The following is a 13,331-nucleotide window of genomic DNA, read 5'->3' as shown; positions in this document are numbered from 1 at the left end:
AGTCTGTAAAATAAGACTCCAACGAAAGTCTCATATTCTTATCTTTAAAACATTATAAGAATGTAAGGCGGATTGTGGTCAGTGTACACGTTGTGTCCGACACGTCGTTCTTGACAGACACATTCAAATGCTATAAGGCCAGTACCAAACTCAATCGTTCCTTTTTGATTGTGGAGTATTTCCTCTGGGGGATGCTGATCTTCTTCGAAAAGTAAACAACGGGCAGTTCAATCCCATCCTCATCGTCCTGTAGGAGTACAGCTCAAATTCCTGTGCCACTAACATCGATGACAACTTGAAACGTTTGGTGTAGCTAAAACTGGTTTGGTGGTTAATATCGATTTCAAATGGTCGAATGCCTCCTGGCATTGTTCTGTCCACTGAAACTTTGTGTTCTTCTTCAGCAAACCGGTTAACGGTGCCACTACACTGCTGAAGTTTGGAACAAACTTCCGATAGAATCTGTTGAGTCCTAAGAATCAAAGCACCTCTTTATTCTACATTCGTCATGGAATTTCTCGATGGCCTTAGTCTTTGCATTCCTTGGGGTCAACCTTCCATGACCGATGTTATGTCCCAAGAACGTCACTTCTGTTTTCACAAATTCCGTTTTATTTAAGTTTATCACCAGTTTTGCTTCTCATAGTTGTTCAAAGAGCTTTGCCAACTGTACTAAGTGATCCTTCCAGCACTTACTAAAGATCACTACATCGTCCAAATAGACTGCGCAGTTTGTTAACCCAGCCACAACTCTGTTCATGAGTCTTTGGAATGTGGCGGGTGTGCTCTTCATTCCAAAGGACATCGCTTTAAACTGATATAGCTCATTTTGATTAAACGGAGAAATTTCATTCACCTGTCATTTACCTGAAAGTAACCACGCATTAAGTCCAACTTGGTGATGTAACTGGCTTGTCCAACTTTCCCAATGCAGTCCTCCAATCCAGGAATTGGATATGAGTCCGATTTTGTAACAGCGTTGATCTTCCGATAATCCACGCAGAATCGTTGAGTCCCATCAGGTTTGGGAACTAAGCTGATCAGCGAACTCCACATGCACTGGCTTGTTCAATGATGTCCTCCACGCGTATGGCCTCCACCTCCATATGGATCTGTGTGGCTTTGACAGGATTAAGCTGATGGGGTAATGTTTTATCGGAACAGTATTCCCTACGTCTACTTCATGTACAATAGCATTAGTCCTCCCCACCTGATTCTTACATATGTCCTTGTACTGTAGAAACAAATCTTTCAACTCTGTTCTATGCCCCTGAGACAGGTAGCTTACTAATCTATCCCATTCCTCAAGGACTTCTTCATTTTTTTAATCTATGTTGAGGCACCTCAAAATCCATATCCTCTGGATGTGATTCCTCACTCTGTGGGGCAGTAACTAACACCTGTTTCTCCAGTTCTTTCTCTCTAGTATAATGCAGTTTCAACATGTCCACATGACATAACCAATATCTTTCTTTTCTATCTGGCATCTTTACTCAGTAGTTCACCTGACTCAACTTTTTCTCAGATTGATAGGGACCACTAAACCTGGCTTTGAACGGATCTCCTATCATTGGTAACAGTACTAACACGTTATCCCCTTGGGAAAACATCCAGATTTCAGAATTTCTATCTGCCACTTTCTTCATTCTACACTGTGCCCTCTTTCAGTGCTGTTTAGATCACTCACCTACTCAACTTAATCTCTCCCTCACCTCTGATACATAATCTAATTGTGAGATCTCTGACTTTGGTCCTGTCAATTTTTCTTTAAATAATTTCAAAGGGCCCGTCACTTCATGGCTGAATATTAACTCAAAGGGAGTAAACTGAGTAGATTCATTTGTGGCATCTCTAATGGCAAACCATACGAATGGGATACCTTTAGCCCAATCAATCATTCAGGTAATCCTGACAGTATGCTCTCAACATGGTCTTCAAGGTCTCATGCCACCTTTCTAAAGCTCCCTGGGATTCAGGATGATACGCACTGGATTTAAAGTACTGTATACCTAAGCTATCCATAACCTCCTTAACAGCCCAGCAGTAAAATTTGACCCTTGGTCCAACTGAATCTCTCTGGGTAACCCATACCGTGTGAAGAAAGCTACTAACACCTCTACTACCCTTTTGCCTTGATACTCTGTAATGGAATTGCCTCCGCAAATCTGGTAGACACATCCATTAAGGTTAGCAAGCACTGGTTCCCACTTTTAGATTAAATTAGATTCCCTACAGTGTGGAAACAGGCCCTTCGGCCCAACTAGTCCACACCGACCCGCCGAAGAGTAACCCATCCAGGCCCATTCCCCATATTTACCCTTGACTAATGCACCTAACTCTACGGGCAATTTAGCATGACCAATTCACCTGGCCTGCACATCTTTGGACTGTGGGAGGAAACCAGAGCACCCGGAGGAAACCCATACAGACGCAGGGAAAATGTGCAAACTCCACACAGTCGCCCAAGGCTGGAATCAAACCTGGGTCCCTGGTGCTGTGAGGCAGCAGTACTGACCACTGAGCCACTGTGCTTTTAGTTCTCGGGGACAGGACCTACACAATCAATTTTAACTCACATGAAAGGTTCTTCAAATGTGGGAATTGGCAACAAAGGGGCTGGTTTTATTCCCGCCTGTGGCTTACCTACCATTTGCCATGTATGACACATAGGACAAAAGTTAAACACATCCTTGTGCATTCCAGACCAATAAAAATGTTTTTGTACCTTAGCCAGAGTCTTTCGTACCCTTCGGTGACCTCCTACAGGTAGCTCATGTGCTACCCATAACACCTCCTGTCTGTATGCAATACAGTCTGGTGCACTTCGACCCAGTTCTCCTCTGCACTAACCTGCCATGGTCTTCATTTCCATTTTAGGATTCTATCTTTCAGATAATAACCCTCCGGAATATTCTCTGCCTCCTTTTCAGAGTACGCATCCACATATATATATTTTATCATCTTGTCTTGCTGTTGCAAGTTTGTTAGCCTTCTAGGGCTAAACACTTCTGTCTGACCCTCTACCTGTTCAGGTTTTCCCTGCACCATTACACCAAACAGGGTATCTGCTAACTGAACCTCAATTCCTTTGCTTTCTCTTTACTTTTCACTTCGTGCTGTGACTTATGATATTGGGATCTGGTTACCACACGGTCTGGGAAAATACCAGGATATTTCTGTTTTAACTCCTCCCCCTGGTCTTCCTTGGGCTTCTCCACAACAAAGGGTGTCACTCCCACCTTGGATCCTGCCAAATTATTCCCAAGAACAAACAATTCCTGGAACTGACACTTTGTCAATCAATCCCAATGTAACTTTCCCAGTCTTAAGTTGGCACTCCAACCTGACTTTACAGAAGGAAACGCCAAATTTCTGTCCAAGTATCCCACGGTGGCACAGTGGTTAGCACTGCTGCCTCACAACGCCAGAGACCAGGGTTCAATTCCTGCCTCGGGCAACTGACTGTGTGGAGTTTGCACATTCTCCCTGTGTCTGCGTGGGTTTCCTCCGGGTGCTCCGGTTTCCTCCCACTGTCCAAAAATGTGCAGGTCAGGTGAATTGGCCGTGCTAAATTGCCCGTAGTGTTAGGTGCAGGGGTAAATGTAGGGGAATGGGTCTGGGTGGGTTGCACTTCGGCGGGCAGAAGGGCCTGTTTCCACACTGTAAGTAATCTAATCTAATCAAATTACCACACTGTCAGGTAACAGATCAGAAAGCGTGCATATTCACTCATCCCGTACTATCAGCAACTGATTAGATCCTGTATCTCTCAAAATAATAACTTCTTGTCCTCCCCCTGTTCTTTCTGAATAAAACTTTCCCCACAGAGGTGAATTCTTTGTAGAGATCAGGTACTAACTCCATACCCAGCCCCTGCCTAGACTGTGCACTGTCCTGCAGCTCCTCAGCTCTTCTTGGGGTCTCCTTTACTACCTTCACTAATGCCACTATCTTAGCTTCTTTTACCACACCTTTTCCCACAGTGCTTTTCTTTAACGACCAGCACTGTGTCTTTACATGTCCCACTTTACCACAATGGAAATACCTGAAGCTTTTACTTCCTTTCCACCCACTTGTGCTTCTTTTTTAACCTGTGGAAAACAATTACCAGTGAGCTCTACTCTTTGTTTTGTAGTGTAGGATCTCCCCTTCTCCCAACTTTCATCCCCTCACAGGATGAAATCTGGCCGGAAGCTTGTTTATGCACAGCATGTACTCATCTGTGAATTCTGCTAAACTTCTCACTTCCTGAACTTTCTGTTCCTTACATGAATTCTTACCATCTCTGGAAGTGAGTTTTTAAACTCCTCCAGCAGAATAATCTCTCTTAAAGCCTCAAATGTCCTAACTATTTTCAAATCACGCAAACATCGATCAAATTGACTACGTTCAATTCTTTCAAACTCAACATAAGTCTGGCCTGGTTCCTTCTTTGTGTTTCTGAACCGCTGCCTATATGCTTCTGGTACCAATTTATAAGCACTTAAAATAGCCTGTTTAACCTCTCCATAATCTCTTGACATCTCATCTGACAATATGGCAAATACCTCACTAACTCTGTCTACCAATTTAGTCTGAACTAGCATTACCCATAAATTCTTGGACCACCCCATCTGCCTAGCCAATTTTTCATATGAAATAAAGAAGGCTTCAACATCTTTCTCATTAAAATGTGACAGAGTTTTGACTTATTTATATATATCACTACCGTTTTTAATCTCCATCCTGGTAACTTGACTTTGCTGACTAAGTCACAACTTCTCAAGTTCAAATTCTCTCTCTCTTTCTTATCTCACTCTCTCCCTTTCTCTCCCTACGTTTATCTTCTAAATTACAATTGAGGAAATTGGAGTTAAGTTTTTCTACCTCTACTGCACTTGTCTGTTTCTCTGACACACCTAAATGTTTGTGTAATTCCCTTACAATTTCAGCTTTACTTTTGTTCTTGTTTAAACCCAAATCTAACTTATTTGCTAATTCTAAAAGTATGACCTTTTTCTTTCCTTCTAAACTTTCTTGGCAAATTTGAGAATCATCTTCAAATCCCAGAACCTCTTTAGCAATTTTAAGAACCATTTCTCTCACTTTTAATTTAAATCAACCACAAGTCACCGAAATTAAACAAATTGTCTCATCTACATTTTGGTTAAAGATCTCTGACACTAACCTGCAAGTGTTTAAATCTGCTGGGATTTTTCATAACCCCAAATCTATTCAAATCTGTCTAAACTAGTTCAGATCACAGACCCGAGACCCCAATTTCAAGGGTTATCCCTGACTCCCCTTCAACAACAAGTGCAAATAGCTCATGGAGTTTCTTTCTGGCTAAGATTGAGACAATCTGAACAGCTGCCTCTGCTCCTTGCTGTCCCTTACCAATCTGTTCCTGAAGTTGCTGGGATTTCCTCTAAACATCCTTTAGACAGGCTGCCTGTCATCTCTGGTGATTGTATGGCTAGTTGAAGCCTGTTCCCCCAAGTGGGAGTCAGGGCCTGGGGTGTTGGAGAGAAAGAGAGAAGGATGGGGCCAGCTAGAATTGTGGGGAAAGCTGTCTGAATTGGTGAACCATCGCTGCACTCCTTCAATGGCAAGTATAACGTTCCTAAGGCAAGGAGACCAGATCTGCAAATAATTATCCAGGTACAGTCGCACCAGTGTTTCAGATATTTTTTAAGCAACCTGTTTAGAGATTTTATTACACTGGAACAGGTGGGACCGAGCTCAGGTCTTCTAGCTCAAAGGTAGGGATAGTGTCAGTGTCACAAGAGTCCCTCATGAGTATTCTACTCAATTTGAAGCTTCTGCAGCATGGTGGCTCAGTGGTTAGCACTGCTGCCTCACAGTGCCAGTGTCCCCGATTTGATTCCATCCTCAGGTGACTGTCTATGTGGAGTTTGCACATTCTCCCCATGTCTGCATGGGTTCTCTCTGGGTGATCTGGTTTCCTCCCCACAGTCCAAAGATGTGTAGGTTAGGGTGAATTGCTCAGTGTGCAGGGAGGTGTAGGTTAGGTTCATTATTCAGGAGTAAATTTCAGATAAGGGAATGGGTCTGGGTGGGTTACTCTTCGGAGGTTCGGTGTGGACTTGTTGGACCAAAGGACCTGTTTCCACACTGTAGGAATCTTAATTCTTAGCTGCTGTACTCACATCCTCTTGCCTTAAAGACCAATATTCCATTTCCTTGCTTGCTGCATCTGCACCTTCCAGTGGTCGGTTTGGACTTCAACACTTACCAATCTCCAATCTCCCTACAGCGTGGAAGCAGGCTATCCGAGTCACACCAATCCTCCGAAGAGCATCCCACCCAGACTAACTAATCCCCAGCTCCCCCCCCCCCCCCCCCTCTTCCAGCCCTGTAACCCTGCATTTCCAATGGCTAATCCACCTAACCTATACATCTTTGGACTGTGGGAGGACTCCCACACAGACAGGGGGAGAATGTGCTTACTCCACATAGACTGTCACGAGTGTAGAATCAAACTCAGGTCGCTGGTACTGTGAGGCAACAGTGCTAACCACTGTGCCATCATTCCAGCCACTGTGCTCTTTTGTTCTTCCTACCAAAGTGGACAATCTCACACACCTCCACATTGCCGTGCTGCGCTGTTGTCCAATTAGCCTATCTTAAGTTGCCGTGAAGTCTTTCATGCTCACATTCCCACTAAGTTTGCATTATAATTCACATCCAGGTGTTTTCCACATACCCCTGTTAAGGGATATTATGACATTCCTTTGGAGCTGCTAGGACTTGGTCTTTTGGCTCGGAAGTAGGGACACTACCACTCCACCACACCAGCCCTCCGTTCCCTTCATTCATCTTTCTTTCTTATATATCTAGAAATGCTAATCACTTACAACCAAACAACTATTTCCACCACCAAATCATCTGTGGTAATTTTCACCTCTTAAGCAATACCATTAAATCACCCATGTTTTCCAGTTGATTCGTTTACAGCAAAATATTGCTGACTACCAAGATGACGGAGAGGCACATCCAAATAATTAACATAGATAGTGAAGAGCTGGGGCTCACGTACCAATCCTTGTTGTACTTCATTAGCATGCCATCCTGAGAAGAACCTATTTATTGCTTCTGTCTGCATTATGCCTGTTATACAGCATGGAAACAGACCCTTCGGTCTAATGAGTCAATCCGACTATGATTCCAACCCAAACCAGTCCCACTTTTTTGCCTCTGTTTGGTCCATATCTCACTAAATGTTTCCTATTCATGTACTTATCCAAATGCTTTTTAACTGTTATAACTGTACCTGCATTCACTACTTCATCTGGCAGTTCATTCCACACAGGACTTTGACTATTCACCTATCATGCCCCATATGATTTTATAAACCTCTATAAAGGTCACCCCCTCAGCCTCCAATGCTCCAGGGAAAACAGGTCCAATTCAGCCTCTCCCTATAACTCAAACCCTCCAATCCTGGCAACATCCTTGTAAATCTTTTCTGCACCCTTTCAAGTTTCACATCCTTCCTATAGCAGGAGACCAGAATTGAATGCAGTATTCCAAAAGCGGCCTAACTAATGTCCTTACAGCCACAATATGACATCCCAACTCTTATACTCAATGCACTGACCAATAAAAGGCAAGCTTACTAAACACCTTCTTCACTACCCTGTCTACCTGTGACTCCACCTTCAAGAAACTATGAACATGCACCCCAAAGTCTCTTTGTTCAGCAACACTCCCCAAGACTGTATCATTATGTGTATAAGTCCTGCCCTGATTTGCCTTACCAAAATGCAGCACCTCACAAATCTTAAACTCCATCTGCCACTCATCGGCCCATCTGATCAAGGTCCCATTGTACTCTGAGAAGACCTTCTTCACTGTCCACTACATCACCAATTTTAGTATCAGCTGCAAACTTACTAACCATTCCTCCTATATTCACATTTCAATTTTTTATATAGATAACAAAAAGCAGTGGACCAAGCGCGGATCCTTGTAGCACACCATTGATCACATGCCTCCTGTTCAAAAGACAACCGTCAACCACCACCCTCTGTATCCTACACTGAAGCCAATTTTATATCCAAATGGCTAGCTCTCCCTGGATTCCATATGATCCAGCCTTGCTCACCCCAGTACACCATGTTGAACACCTTGCTGAAGTCCATATAGATAATGTCCACCACTCTGCCTTCATAAATCTTCTTTGCCACTTCTTGAAAATACTCAAATTGATGAGACATGATTTACCATGCACAAAGTCATGTTGACTATCCCTAATCAGTTCTTGCCCTTCCAAATACATGTAAATCCTGTCCCTCAGATTCCCTTCCAACAACTTACCCATCACTGATGTCAGGCTCATCAGTCTTTAGTTACTTGGCTTTTTCTTACCACCTTTCTTAAATAATGGCACCCAGTAGCCACCCTGCAGTCTTCCAGTACCTCACCTGTGGCTATCAATGATACAAATATCTCAGCAAGGGATCCAGAAATCTCTTCCACAGCTTCCCACAAAGGTCTAGGATACACCTGATCAGGTCCAGGAATTTATCCACCTTTATGCATTTTAAGAGGTCCAGCACCACCTCCTCTGTAATATGGATACCTCCCAACATATCACTATTTCTCCAAGTTTTCCTAGGTCTCTGTGGGGAAGTAACTCTACAACTACTGCCTGATCTGCTGAGTATTTCAATGTTCTCCATTTTTTTAAATTTAAGATTTGCAACATTTGGAGTATTTTCTGCTCCCTGTGTTAACTTGACCTGTAATCATTTCCAAAAAAATAAAATCTCTCATGTCATCAAAAGACATTCATTCAATCAGCTAGGATTTACTGCAGTTAAAAACAAACTGCTAGCAAACAGCTGAAACATGAAAAAAGGAAAACTTATTTGGAGATATAATTTGCACTGAACAATGTTGGACAAAATCAGTTCTAAAAATTAACTTGGTCAAAATCATTGATTTCTCATTTGCTAATGTACCTTAGTAGTAAATATTGGTTTTGGGATTCCCATCAGATCACATTGGTGATTTTTGTTGAACTTTCTTTTAAAAATATTCATTGTTTATCTGCTGTGAAACCGTGTAATGATTTTTTTCCAATCCACATTAGCCATACTTTCATAAATATCTGTTTAGATTTAATACTCTAGTTTCAGATTGAACTTTTTTTTTCAAACTTGTGCAAAAATTCCATTGTACCTTGGTCACTATTTCCTTAAGTTTCTTCTTCAACAAGATGATTAATAAGCCTTTTCTTGTGGAATAACAGGAGAACTAAATTAGCCTGTGGCTTCTCAGCATATTGCTCCAGAAAAACTATCTTGAACATACTGGAAGAATTTTCTCCACAGCGTTGGTGCTGTTTACCTTTAATCAGTTGGTTGCAGATTGACATCATCCTGGTTATTGTAATCTCCTTCCTACAACTAATTTCTTAATTGTAGTGTCCTAAATTATTGCCATGGTTGGTGTCCTATAAACCACTATTACCAATGTTGCTGTCCTTTGCTGTTTCTTAGCTTTACCTGGATGCTATATACTTCACTCCTGATCAGAGATCTTCTCTCACTAATACACTGAGCATCCCCCCCCCCCCAACCCCAACCCCCCATTCCCCTTAACTTACCAGTGCTACCCTACCTCCTTTGCTTTTTTTGCCAGTTTTCTAAACGTAGATACCCATTAATACTAATTTCTCAGATTTGGTCATGCCACAGCCACATGACAATTAAAACCATACCCATTTACTTTTAATAGCAACAATCACTATATGATTCAAATTGTATGTAGTACATTCGCCAACTTTAAGTACATTTAAGTTGTCATTGGACAAGCATATGGACGTACATGGAATAGTGTCGGTTAGATGGGCTTCAGATTGGTATGACAGGTCGGCACAACATCAAAAGCTGAAGGGCCTGTATACGCTGTCATGTTCTATGTTCGATGTATGTGAATTTGGACAGAATGCTTTTAATTCTGTCTTTTTAACAATATTCTTTTATTTGATTCTAGAATTTCAATTACAGATTTTCTACTTCCAGCTTTGCTTTTATGCTATGTGAATTCCCTCTCTGATTTCCATCCCCCTGACTTGCTCATTTATAATTTCCCATAAGCAGTGGCAAATCTTTCCAACAGGATATTAGTCCCAGTCCTGCTAAAGTACTTGTCCTCCTTGTACAGTCTCTATCTGCCCCAGAATTCCAAAGCCATCCCTCATCCACTCACATATTCATTCACTATTCAACGACTGACTGCTGCTTTTGTGTTTATTTCTGTCTGCTGAAAACAACTTCCAAGCAAAGACTATCCAGTGTTGTAAGAATACTGAACAGTCCAGGTGTGTTTTTGTTTTAGGATTTGGTTTGGTAGACCCCATTTCTCCAAAGAAAATAATGTGTAAAAAATTCAAGGAGCAAGAAAATAGGCAACAGGACTCTAGGATTAATTGGAAACAAAAGAATTTTTACTATGCATACTGAAAACTAAGACAAGCAAAACAGGTACAATGAATCTGTGAGATAATTATTCTAAGCCATACACATTCTATATACATTTTATATCAACATGAGGAAAACGTAAGTTAACAGATCAACTGTGCTTGAGCACCCTTTGTTAATTAGCCAATACAGTCAAGATCGATTCCACCCTGATCTAAGTGATACTGTAGGTCACCTAATTTAAATAAAAAAGTCTTAGCTCCTTCACAAGGAATTCTAAAATCTTCACTTTTGAAAATCTGGCATTGAAAGACACTCAGAGCCTCTCTGATTAGGACAAGCTGAAGGACTGCTCATGCCTGGGTCACTCAGTTTCATACCCAGACAATGGGTTCCCCATTGAGACTGTTCCTAAGTATTTATCAGCACAATTTCAGCTTTAAGAAATGTCTAGCTTCAGTGAGCTGCTGATGTATTTCTGTAAGATCCAATCTTTTTCAGCTGCAGACCTTGCTTGTGGGCTTCTTTCAACTGCGCAGAGCAATCAATGGTTCCCAGGGCTTCTTTTTGACGTACATAACTGTTTTCCTTGGCATTGAGTTATCACTCCATAGGTCCTCTCCTAATAGCCTGAAGGCACATTTTCCACCTCAGCACACACTCAGCTCCAAACTGCAACTAAATTCTCTCAGCAAACACACATCAAGATAAATCAAAAACCAGAGAATTTTAAGTTACACCCAGCTTCATGATGAGAATGCCTGCTCTGGGCTGTCTTTAACCTGGTTTGCTGAATGTATTTTATTTAATTTAGTGCCAGCTAAATTGTATGCAGGCTTTACAGACACCACATCACCAGCTAAGAATATGAAAGAAAGTTAGTTAGAATTTTTGCTTAAATATGGTTTTACAGATACTTTAGAAGGAAGAATTAACAAGGTGAGCACTGGTCCTTTTCAATGTGAGTTTGGGGAATGAATACTGGAACATAGAAAAAGGCAGGTGAACAGGCATTTTGCTTTGGTCTTCACTACAGAGGATACAAGATCCCAGAAATAGTTGTAGATTAGGAAATGAAAAGGAGGAACTCAAGAAGAATGCGTTCGCCAGGGAACTGAGCAAATCATTGAAACCACAGGTTAACAAGGTGTTGATCGATTTTATCCCAGGGACTTCAAAGATGTGGCGGGTGAGATAATTGACGAGTTGGTTCTAATTTTCCAGATTTCTGTAGATTTGAGGAGGTTTCCATGAAGAACATGACTTACCTTATACAAAATAAACAGAGGAAAGATGTTAAACTAACAGGTCTGGAGATTCTATCATAAGTAAGGTGTGATAAGTGATTATTAAATAATTATGGCAAGGCACATAGAAAAGTCCAAGATAGTGAGGCAGAGTCAACATTGTTCTGTGAAAGAAGTTGTGTTGAACCAGTTTCCAGGGTCGTCTTTTGGAAAAGTAACGTGCTGCACTTAAAAGGGAAATTCATAATCTAATAAAGGACTTTGATGAAGGGACAAAAGGTACTGTTGCTAAATTTGCTGACAACCCAAGGATTGTTGGGAAAATAAGTTGTGAAGGGGATAAGAAGAGGCTGTGAAGGGATAGATGGGTTAAGTGAATGGGAAAATGGAGAATAAATTTAGGAAAATGAGAAATTGTCCATTTTAGCAAAGAGAATTGTATTAAAAACATTGAAATAATGAGATATTGGAGTTCTGTGAATCTGCATGTCCTAGTGCATGAATTGCAGATGGACAGTATGCAGTCCACAGCAAGTAAGTGGGAATGTCAATAGAATAAGAGAACATTGAGAAGATTTGAATTTCTTTCCAAATTCAAATCATTGAATGACAGAGTTGTTGGCTAGGAATAGTCAACCATATAGCTGTTGGTCTGGAGTCACCTGGAGGCCACACCAGACAAGACCATCAGATTTCCTTCCCTAAAGGGTTTAGTGAACCAAACAGGTTTTTATGGCAATCAACAGTGGTTACCATTAGGCTGGCTTGTTTATGCCCGATGATAAATTTAAAGAGGTTGTGCATCAGATATACAGGTATTAGTGAAATCACATCTGGACTAGAGAATCATACAGCACGGAAACAGATCCTTCAGTCATTTGTACCAAACAGACATCCCAATCTGATCTAGTCCATTTTCCAGCATTTGGCCCATGTTCCTCTAAACCTTTTCTAAACATATACCCATCCAGATGCCATTTAAATGTTGTAATTGTACCCACCTCCACCACTTCCTCTGACAGCTCATTCTATGCACACACACCATCCTCTGCATGAAAAGGTTACCCCCTCAGGTCCTTTGTAAGGTTTTCCCCTCTCACCTAAACCTACGCCCCTTAGTTTTGGACCCCCCTATCCTGGGGGAAAAAAACCTTGGTTATTCATACTATTCATGATCCTCATGATTTTATAAACCTCCATAAGTTCACCTCTCAGCTTCCGATGCTCCAGGGGAAAAAGTCCTGGCCTATTCAGCCTCTTCCTGTAGCTCAAACTCTCCAATCCTGGCAACGTCCTTGTAAATCACTTCTGCACCCTCTCAGGTTTGACAACATCCTTTCCAAAGAAAGGCCACCAGAATTGTACACGGTACTCTAAAAGTGGCCTCACCAATGTCCTATTGTGTACGGTATTAGTCACTTTATTTAATGGAGAATATAAATGCATTGGATGCAGCTCAGAGAAGATTTACCTGACTAATCCCGGGAGGTTCTCTTCAAGCCGGAGGGTCACGGTTTCAAAATAATGGGCTTCCCATTTGAAGAGAGAGGAGAAGTTTGTTCTGTCAGAAGATTGACAATGTTTGGAATTGTCTTCCTCAAAAGGCAGTGAGCATATTTAAGGCAGAAGCAGAGAGTGTTTTAATCAGCAGGGA

General features: G+C 41.6%; 1 protein-coding gene across 1 annotated transcript in view; it reads left to right on the top strand.

Annotated features, from left to right (window-relative positions):
• LOC122543903 (uncharacterized) overlaps positions 1-13,331 on the top strand; it is a 74,125-nt gene that overhangs the window by 11,355 nt on the left and 49,439 nt on the right. The gene's annotated exons all lie outside the window — the stretch shown is intronic.

This window comes from Chiloscyllium plagiosum, unplaced genomic scaffold, assembly GCF_037043375.1.
Source record: "Chiloscyllium plagiosum isolate Xiang-an unplaced genomic scaffold, Cpla_swu_hap1 HiC_scaffold_46, whole genome shotgun sequence".
Lineage (NCBI taxonomy): Eukaryota > Metazoa > Chordata > Chondrichthyes > Orectolobiformes > Hemiscylliidae > Chiloscyllium > Chiloscyllium plagiosum.
This window is presented reverse-complemented; position numbering and strand designations above follow the sequence as displayed.